The sequence below is a fragment of the Marmota marmota genome, unplaced genomic scaffold (assembly GCF_001458135.2).
Source record: "Marmota marmota marmota unplaced genomic scaffold, marMar, whole genome shotgun sequence".
Taxonomy (NCBI): domain Eukaryota; kingdom Metazoa; phylum Chordata; class Mammalia; order Rodentia; family Sciuridae; genus Marmota; species Marmota marmota.
Genome location: NW_026000243.1, coordinates 1624304 through 1634690, shown reverse-complemented (window position 1 = coordinate 1634690; position 10387 = coordinate 1624304).

The window sequence follows — 10387 nt, the reverse complement described above, 5'->3', positions numbered from 1 at the left end:
GGAAAACATAATTAAGGAGAACAAACTGCATCTCAGTAAGAGCTTTGTATCCTGGATGCTCTTCTCTTCCTAACCAGTTGGCAGAAGCCTTGAAGACAGAAACCCACATTCCTGGCACAAGTGCTCAGTATGGAGGAAGCATAATGAATCACATTATAAAAAAAAAAAGTAGGAAGGTTTTTAATTGTAGAAGCTTAAGGTGAACAACATGATTATATTTTTTCACTCAAGGTTTCAGCTTTATTTTGTTGTGTTTATATTTTCCTCATCTAATTTATGGACATGAGAGTATCACTTTTATTTCTTCATATATTTTAATGAAAATCTTTTAAAAATATATATTTATTTGATGTATAGTAATTACATATACTTATGAAGTACTGTGTGGTATTTCAATAAATGTGTACAATATATATTGACTAGATCAGAGTAATTGGCATTTTTTATCACCTCAGACATGTATCATTTCTTTGTGCTGTGAACATCAAATTACCTGTTTTAAAACATTCAATTAATTGTGTGAATCATAGTTATCCTACTCTGTTATAGAACATTAGGAGTTATGTTCTATAACATCTCTTAGCTAACTATGTCCTGTACCCATCAGCATAATGATTTTTGATACATCTATGCATGGTAAAATGTTTACTACAATAAATAATTTAACAGATTCATAATCTCAGTTATTTTGTTTTGTGAGAACACCTAAAATCTTTCCAAAATAGCTTCCATATGATACACTATTAGTAGTTGTAGTCTTTATGCTGTATATTAGTTCTCTAGATTTATTCATCCTCCATCACTAAAATTTGTACCCATTGAATTACCTGTCTCTATTGCAGGTTCCTCCCATCTCCAGTAGCCTCTGTTCTGTATATTCAGCTTTTCCACTTAGATTCCACATATAAGAGTGATTACATGGATTTTTCCTTTCTTCATCTGACTTATTTTACTTTTCATAATGTCATGCTCATCCATGTTGCTTCAGACAATAGGATCTCCTTTTTAAAAGCTGAATAATAAATATTCCTCTGTGTGTGTGTGTGTGTGTGTGTGTGTATTCTAGAAAGTCACATGCATGCCCAGGGCTGGATACTACTGAGAGGAGACTTGAAAAGTCCCTAAACTCTTACCTTTGGTTGACCTTCAGGTAATGTTATGTATAATAGCCTAAAAGAGGAGACAGCCCAAATGGCCATCAACAGATGAATAAATAAAATCTGGTATATTCACACAATGAAATATTACTCAGTAATAAAAAGGAATAAAGTTTTGATATATGTTACAACATGGACGATTCCTGAAAACATTACCTAAGTGAAAGAAACCAGATTCAAAAGGCCACACACATTTAAATCCTTTAAAATGAAACATTCAAAATAGGGATGTCCAATAAGAGACAGAAAGCAGGTTAGTGGTTGCCAGGGATTGAAGGTAGGAGGAAATAGTGAATGACTGCTTGATATATATAGGGTTTCTTTTTGGATGTGGTTGAATGCCCTGGAAGTCAGTAGCATTGATGGTTGTATAGTATTATGAATGTACTAAAAGCTTCTGTATATAATCTTTAAAATGGTCAAATGGTTAATTTTATGTGAAGTTTACCTTAATAAGAATAAAAATAAAAACAAATAAGAAAAAAATTGCTCTAATAATTCTGAAACATATTTGAAATTAAGCCTCCATGGCAACTATCTATAGTTACATCACTTCACAGGAAATTTCCTAGGTGTTGCATCATCCAGACAAGAATTCTCCAAGGTTTTTAGAGAAAAGTTAACTTTTAATTAATCCCTAAGGGTATCTTTTGCTCTTGAGTCTCAAGGAGAGTCTTCCTTATGGGGCTTATTTGAAGTTTTTCATAATGAATTGTTTTTTACATTTGTAACTTTTATGCAATGGGAGAGAGAGAGCAGGGATTAGGATTTATTAATTGCTCTGAAGGATATGTCAACATTCTGAGTTAAAAATTCTGTAAATGAGGCAGTGTTACCACTGAGCCTTGGGTTGAACATGAGCCACAGAAAAAGATAATCAATCCTTATAAATGTGTGTATATACTAATAAGCATAAACACTTTCTGAAAAGGACATGGGCTTTGCCTTTTGTATTATGATTCCATTTTTCTGCAAGAAGAGAAGTTGCAGCTCAACTCTATTAAAAAATATATAGCCCATGTGCTAACTGAGATTTGAATTTCCCCAAGGAGAGATTAATTGCTTTGGTTAAAATACTGCTCATTTTTCTTTTTTTTTCTGAAATAAGTAAATAAACTCTTTTCTATTTCAAGTGTTCTATTACCTATAACTGCATGGAAACAGAAGGGATGACAAAAATTGTGGACAAGAACAATGCTTTCTCAGCATTCTTTTGGTGGTGATGTTTTCTATTCTTGGATTTTTTTCCTTACAACTATAATGGATCTGTGTATTAGACTAAGGTTCTATTCTTATGGTGTGTGAGGCTGGATGAGACACACCACTTTGTTTTCCTTTCTTGTAATCTAGTCATAATGAGAATATATTGCTTGACTGATATTTATTCATGAGTAGAGATGAAATTATCAGCCATTTTCTTTTTTATCTGTGGACTGTGTCTTTGATTTTGTTTGAAAATTGCTTAATGATAGAGACAGAAGATGTTGGAGTAGAGGGAAGCGGCATCCCAATCTGTGCCATGGCATGGGAACAAAGCAGCAGGCACACAGCTTCTCAATTAGGTGAATGAAAAAGGGATTTCACTAAAATTTAATATTGGATATTCAAAGTGGCTTAGGGACTCAGAAATTTGTGTAAAATAAAGAAGAAAGAATACATTGGACCTGACCTGGTGGCTTCATGGGTATTGCTGGTATGGATTCACCACAGACAGAGGGAGGGGGCACATAGTGTTGGTAAGAAGAAAACTGAAAAAAAAAAATGCAACTAATCTTAGCTGATCCAGAGGCTACACTGAGTGCTGGTGCTTGAAAAGTGCACTCTGTATCTCTGCTGGCCATGGAGAGCTGAAGGGGGGAGCCATTTTGAGGTGAGTGTGCAGCTGCAGCAACTGAAGATTGAACTGAATGAACTAGGAGATCAGAATACCAAACCAAGCCACACATGTAAAGGTCGGGCCAGCGTCGGAGGAAGAGACCACCAAGAGACTGTCTCATGCAACAGCAAAGGGTTTATTGGGGGTCCAGCATGCTGGGGCTCAGAGCTCACTTGAATAGAGCAGAGAGAGAGAGCGCCCTGGGAACAGCTTAAGCAGAGCTTATATACTTTCCTTGGAGAGGGCAGGGACTTCATATACAGCATAGCCAATCATTGCACGGTTTCTGGGAGGGGTTGTTTTCGTAGAGCAACCAGATGATCAGGGGAGATTTCAACATACATTTAGTGGGCATTTCTGGGAGTTGTTTTCAACTTCTACATGAGTTTCAGGTTCCAGGAAAACAGAACTTAATTCTTACATTCTAAACCTTTTCACACACTCAGTCACATATCCTGGGCAGGTGCCTATTGAGTGACCTAGGCTGGACCCAACAAAATGTGAGTGAAACAGCAATGGAGTAGATTATACCCAAGGAAGTTTGAGTCGGAAGGGTGAAGGGGGGCCTGTCTCACTTCTTCTTTACATCTGGTGGCTCACATGATCAGCTAAACAGGGCCAGGAATCTGAGGAGTGGGGGATACACTTAGCAACTAAGCCCAGGAAGTCTGTGCTCCTGGGCAGCAGTGAGTGGAGAATCTGCCAACCTACCCCACAATTGGATTTCCTTGGAGGGTCCTGAGAACCAGAGGTGCAGAAGAGCTGCTGTCTATCCCTAGGGGCAGGTCAATCTAGTTTCTCCAAAGAAGGTACCACCCAACAAAGCCCTTAAGGCCTGATTAGACCTCACCTCTGACTGTAAGAGCTCCCCTCAGAATGCTGCAGAATGCTGCAGTTTTGTCCATTTGGACCAGATCAGTATACCCTAGCAGTGTACAAAATGCCAACTGACATATGTCCTAACCCATCTCATCTCATACTGATGAGAAGGGAAGCTGAGTCTTATAACAAACAGCTTTAGCTGCTCCATATGGCAGCTCAGAGAGCAACACAAAAACAGAAAGTGGTTAAAAACCCCACCCCTTGCTCTATCAGTACATAGCTCAAGAGGAAATGGAAAGACTATTGGACATAGACAGTAACCACCCAATCTGCTCAATTATTTTGACCTCATTGGAGGTCAAGATTTTAGATTTAAAAATTTTAAAATAAATTTTAAATTTAGTTTAACTTAAAATTTGCATGTGTGTGCGTGTGTGTGTTTATGCATGTGCTGTGAATTCTGGCTGTACGGGTTGGTTCTGGGACATATATACATACACTTGTTTCTTTTTCTCCCATTTTTAGCTTTATTTATTTATTTATTTTGATAATGGGGGATTGAACCCAGGGATGCTTAACCACTGAGCCACATTCCCAGTCCATTTTTTGTATTTTATTTAGAGACAGAGTCTCACTGAGTTGCTTGGGTTCCACTTATTTGCTGAGGCTGGTTTGAACTCTCAATCCTCCTGCCTCAGCCTCCTGAGCTGCTGGGACTACAGGCATGTGCCACTGTGCCTGGCTCATTTTTAACACTGAAAAAAATGTAATTATTTTTTCCTAACATCGTCTTTTGAGGGTTAAGGTTTTTGGATTGTATATTTTGATTTGGTGTATTATTTTCATTTGTTTTATACTCTTGTTTCTCTTATCTTCTGCTAATGCCTAAACTGTATTATTCTCTCTCTCTCTCTCCCTTTTCCCCCAATACCTTGCTGCTTCTATTTTTTTCCTCTTCTTTTCATATAAACATCACCTGCTATCTCATCTTCATTCTCTCGGTTCACTTTAGGAAATTGTGAAGTCTTTTCTAACTTCCTAACGCATTTCCTTTTCTTCTAAATAACAGTATTTTTACCATCTTTCAGAACTAATTGGCTTATAGAACTCCTGCTCTCTCCATTAATGCTAATACAATCATTACTACTTTGGATGATGCAGTTGACAGCTGCTGTTTGCTTTAAAGTCAGATCAGTTCATTGTTATTGTTTTTACTGTTGACAATTGTTGAATCTGCTATTTCTCCTTATTGGTGGCAATTAATGTTGAAGACATCATACTAGGAACTGGGTGTTTTCTTTAACATTGTGTATTGTTTGTTGTTTGCACAGTTGTTACTATTGTTTGTCTTATCCTATTCTGTGAGGTACTGAGAACCTACAGGGACACCAAAAGTTTACAGTTAGAGACTCTGCTGCTGAATCAAACTCCAACTTAAAGAAACGAGGAAACAAAAGCCCCAAACCAAAAGCAAGCATCCAAAGAGGAACAGTCAGACAGGGAACATAGGTTTGACCCCTTGGCATCAACTCAAATATCAAAAATGGAGAAAAATCGGGAGGCTGAGACAGGAGGATGGCAAGTTCAAAGCCAGCCTCAGCAATGGTGAGGCACTAAGCAACTAAGTGATACCCTGTCTCTAAATAAAATACAAAATAGGGCTGGGGGTATGGCTCACTGGTCGAGTGCCCCTGGGTTTAATCCCGGTTACCCTCCCCCACTCCAAAATGGAGAAAAGTCCCAGAACAAATAAGATAATTACATACAAAAGGACTCATGTAAAAAAGAGGTAGGGGAATCCACTTCAACTGATGCACAAATCCAAGATCTGAAAACTTGAGAAAACAGGCAAACAAATGTTTCCCCAAAGTCCAAAATCCCCCCCCAACAAAGGATCCCACTGATAGTGAGGTGAATGAAAACTCAGAGAAAGTTTATTTAAAAAGTGATTATTAAAATGTTTAGTGAAGCAACGAAAGATCTAAGGAAGGATTAAAAGAGCAATTGCAGGAGATAAAGACCATTTTAATAAAGAAATAGAAACAGTGAAAAGAAACAAGCAAACCCCTAGAAATGAAAAATACAATCAGTCAAATTAAAAACTCAACTGAAAGCATCACTAATAGATTGCATAGAAAATAGAACGTCAGCCCTTAAAGACAAAACTTCAGGTCTTAAAGACAGGCTATAAGATCTTAAGTACACAGAATACAATAAGGGGGAAATATTATAGAACATGAATAGAATGTATAAGAACTTTGGGACAACTTTAAATGACCAAACCTGAGAATCATAGAGATAGAAGAGAACATGGAGACACAAACTAAAGGCATAAGGAATACCTTCAATGAGATAGTTACAGAAAACGTTTCCCATATCAGAAATGAGATTGACATACACCTACAGGAGCCTTACAGGACTCCAAATAGACCTATTCAAATGAGAAGCTCTCCAAGAAATAAGGAAAGAATATTAAAAGTTGCAAGAGAGAAACATGGGGTCACATTTGTAGGCAAACCAATAAGGTTTACTTCTGATTTCTCAATTCAGACCCTAAAATCAAGGAGAGCCTGGAAAGAGATATTTGAAGCTGTAAAAGAAAACAACTGCCAGCTAAGGTCAAAGCTCCAGTTTCAAATTTGAGAGGGAGATAAAAACATTTCATGACAAAAATAAACTAAAACAATTCATGAGCCTCAAGCCAGTACTATAAAAAATACCCAAACTGTACACAGAGGAACTAATGAAACATTTCCCAAAGCTCCCAAACAGAGGAAGTTCCACAGAAGAATTATCCACTAAGTAGAATCAAGGCAGGACAAATTTAGCAAAGAACCAAAATATCAGGAAACAACAAATAAGTATCCATACTAACACTGAATGTTAATGATCTAAACTCTCCAATTAAGAGAAAGATTAACAGAATGGATAAAAAAATTAAGATTTGACAATATGCGGTTCACAAGAAGAGTATAGCAAAGACATCCACAGGCTGAAGGTAAAAGGATGGCAAAAAATGTTCCATACATATGGACAAAAAACAAAACAAAACAAAAAAACAAAGCAAAACGACAAAAACAAGCAGTGTAGCTATTCTCATACTTGACAAAACAGATTTTAAGCAAAAATTAATCAGAAGAGACAAAGCCACCACATCCTAGTAAAGGATGAAGATATAATGATTGCAAATATTTATGCCCCAAATGTTAATGCACAAATTACATGGAAAAAATATTTCATGTCATTAAATCCCAGATAGACCCCAAGACAATACTAGGTGATTTCAGCACACCCTTACCATCAATGGAATGTCATCAAAACATAAAATTAATAAAGATATCTCCAACCTAAACCACACTGTAAATCAAATGGAACTAATGGATATTTACAGAATACTTTACCTCAAAACAGCTAAATTTACCGTATCAGTTTTGCATGGAACTTTTTTCCAAAATAGATTATATTCTAGGCCACAAAATAATCTCAGCGAATACAAAACAAATCAATATGATCACATGTGTACTATCAGATCATAATGGAATGAAGGTAGAAATCAACAGCAAGAAAAATAACAGAAACCACATAAACACATGTAGATTGAACAGTACTCCCTTAAATGAAAAATGGACCAAAGAAGAGATGATAAGAGAAAACAAGAAATTCTTAAAAGTGAAAGAAAACAGATGTACACCATATCAAAATCTCTGGGGCAGTATGAAAGAAGATCTAAGTGGAAAATTTATAGCACTGAGTGCTTACATTAAAAAACTAGAGTGATTCCAAATAAATAATGTTGTGCTTCACCACAAGGCCTTAGGAAAAGAAAAAACAACTAACTCCTAAACCAGTAGAAGACCAGAAATAATTAAGATCAGAGCCAAAAGTAATGAACTTGAGAATAAGAACACAATACACAGGATCAATGTAATGATGAATTGGCTCTTTGAAGTGATAAATAAGATTGACAAACCCTTAGCCAAACTAACCAAAAGAGCGAGAAGAAGCAAATCAATAAGATTAGAGATGAAAAAGGAGGTATCTCCACAGAAATCCAGAAGATTATCAGAACCTATTTTGAAAATTTATACTCCAATAAACTGGGGAATTTAGAAGACACTGACAAATTTCTAAACACATATGACCTGCCCAGATGAAATTAGGAAGGTATAGAAAACCTAAACAGACTAATATCAAAAAATGAAATTGAAACATCAATTAAAAGCTTTCCAAAAGAGAAAAGCCTCTGACTGGATGGATTCTCAGCCAAGTTCTATGAGATCTTTACAGATGAACTAACACCAGTCTTTCTCAAATTATTGTATGAAATGGAAAGAGGGAATTCTCCAAATGACATTTTATGAAGCCAGTATAATGCTGATACCCAAAGCAGACAAAGACACATCAAGGAAAATAAACTATAGAACAATACTCATGAACATAGATGCAAAAATCCTTAATAAAATATTAGCAAAGCACACTCAAATATACATAAAAAATAATACACCATGATCAACAGGTTTTCATTCAGGGATAAAAATATGATTCAACATACACAAATCAATAAATGTAATTTATCACTTAAACAGAATTAAAAGCAAGAAGCACACAATCATCTCAATAGATACAGAAAAGGCCTTTGATAAAATCCAACACTCATTCATGTTAAAAATGCTGGAGAAGCTAGGGATCGAAGGGACTTACCTCAACATTGTAAAGCTCATTTATAGCAAACCCAAAGCCAACATCATACTGAATGGAGAAAAACGAAAATCATTTTCTCTAAGATAAGGAAAAGACCAGACTGTCTAGTCTCACCACTCCTATTCAATATAGTCCTCAAACATTAGCCAGAGTAATCAGGCAAGAAAAGGAAATCAACGGGTTGCAAATAGAAAAGGAAGAAGTCAAACTCTCTCTGGTTGCCAATGATATGATCATATATCTAGGAGACCCCAAAAACTCCACCAGAAGGCTCTAGAGCTGGTAAATGACCTCACCAAAGTGGGAGGATACAAGATCAAAACTCAAAATCATAAATCAAGAGCTTTTCTGTACTCCAACAGTCATTCAGCTGAGGAGGAAATTAGGAAAACTATCCCATTACAATAATCTTAAAAATATTAAATACTTGGGAATTAATATAACCAATGTGGTAAAGAGCTCTACAATAAAAGCCATAGAACAATGAAAGAAATGGAAGAAGAGCTTAGAAGATGCATAGATATCCCGTGTTCTTGGATAGGCAAAATGAATATTGTCAAAATGGCCATGCCACCAAAAGCAATATAAAGCAATATACAGATTCAATGCAATGCCCATCAATATACCAATAACATTCTTCACAGAATTAGACAAAAACAATTCTTAAATTTACTTGGAAGAATAAGGGACCCAGAATGGCCAACGCAATACTAGGCGAGAAAGGCAAAGCAGTAGGTCTCACAATACCTGTTCTGAAATTATACTGCAGAGCTGTAGTAACAAAAACAGCATGGTATTGGCATCAAAATGGACATGAAGACCAATGGAGAGACTAGAAAGCATTGAGACAAATCCACACACCTATAGCCATCTGATATTTGATACAGATGCCAAAAATACATCTAGGAGAAAAGACAGTCTTTTAAACAAATGGTGCTAGGAAAACTGGATGGCTACGTGTATAAGGATGAAATTAGACTTCTCTCTCTCGCCCTGCACACAATTCAAATTGAAATGGGTGAAAAACTTCAGAATTAGACCAGAAAATTTACAACTGCCAGAAGCAAACATAGGGTCAATGTTCTATCATATACGTGGTGGCACTGATTTCCTTAAGAAGACCCCTAAAACATAAGGGATGAAACCAAGAATCAACAACTGGGATGCCATCAAACTAAAAAGCATCTGCAGAGCAAAGGAAACTAGTAAGAGTGAGAAGAGAGAGCCTACAGAATGGAAGAAAATCTTGGTTAGTTACTCCTCCTATAGGGGATTAATATCCAGAATATATGAAGAACTCAAAAAACTTAACATCAGAAAACAAAAGCAAAAACCCCCACAAATAACCCAATAAGTAAATGGGGGCAAAAATACTAAACAGAAACTTCTCAAAAGAAGAAACAACAAATATAAGAAAAAAATGTTCAACATCTCTATCAGGGAAATGCAAATCAAAACTACACTAAGATTTTATATCACTCCAGTCAGAATGGCAATGAGCAAGAATACAAACAACACTAAAGGCTGGTGAGGTTGTAGGGGGGAAAGTACACTTGTACATTATGGGACTACAGACTAGTACAACCACACTGGAAAGCAGTATGGAGATTGCTCAGAAAACTAGTATGGAACCACCATATGACCCAGCTCTCCTACTCCCTAGTATTTTTCCAAAAGACCTAAAATCATAGTACAGCAATACAGACACCTCAATGTGTATAAGAGCACAATTTGCAATAGCTAGCGTACTGAACCTGTCAATAGATGAATGGATTAAGAAATTATGAGATATATATATATATATATATATATATATATATATATATATATA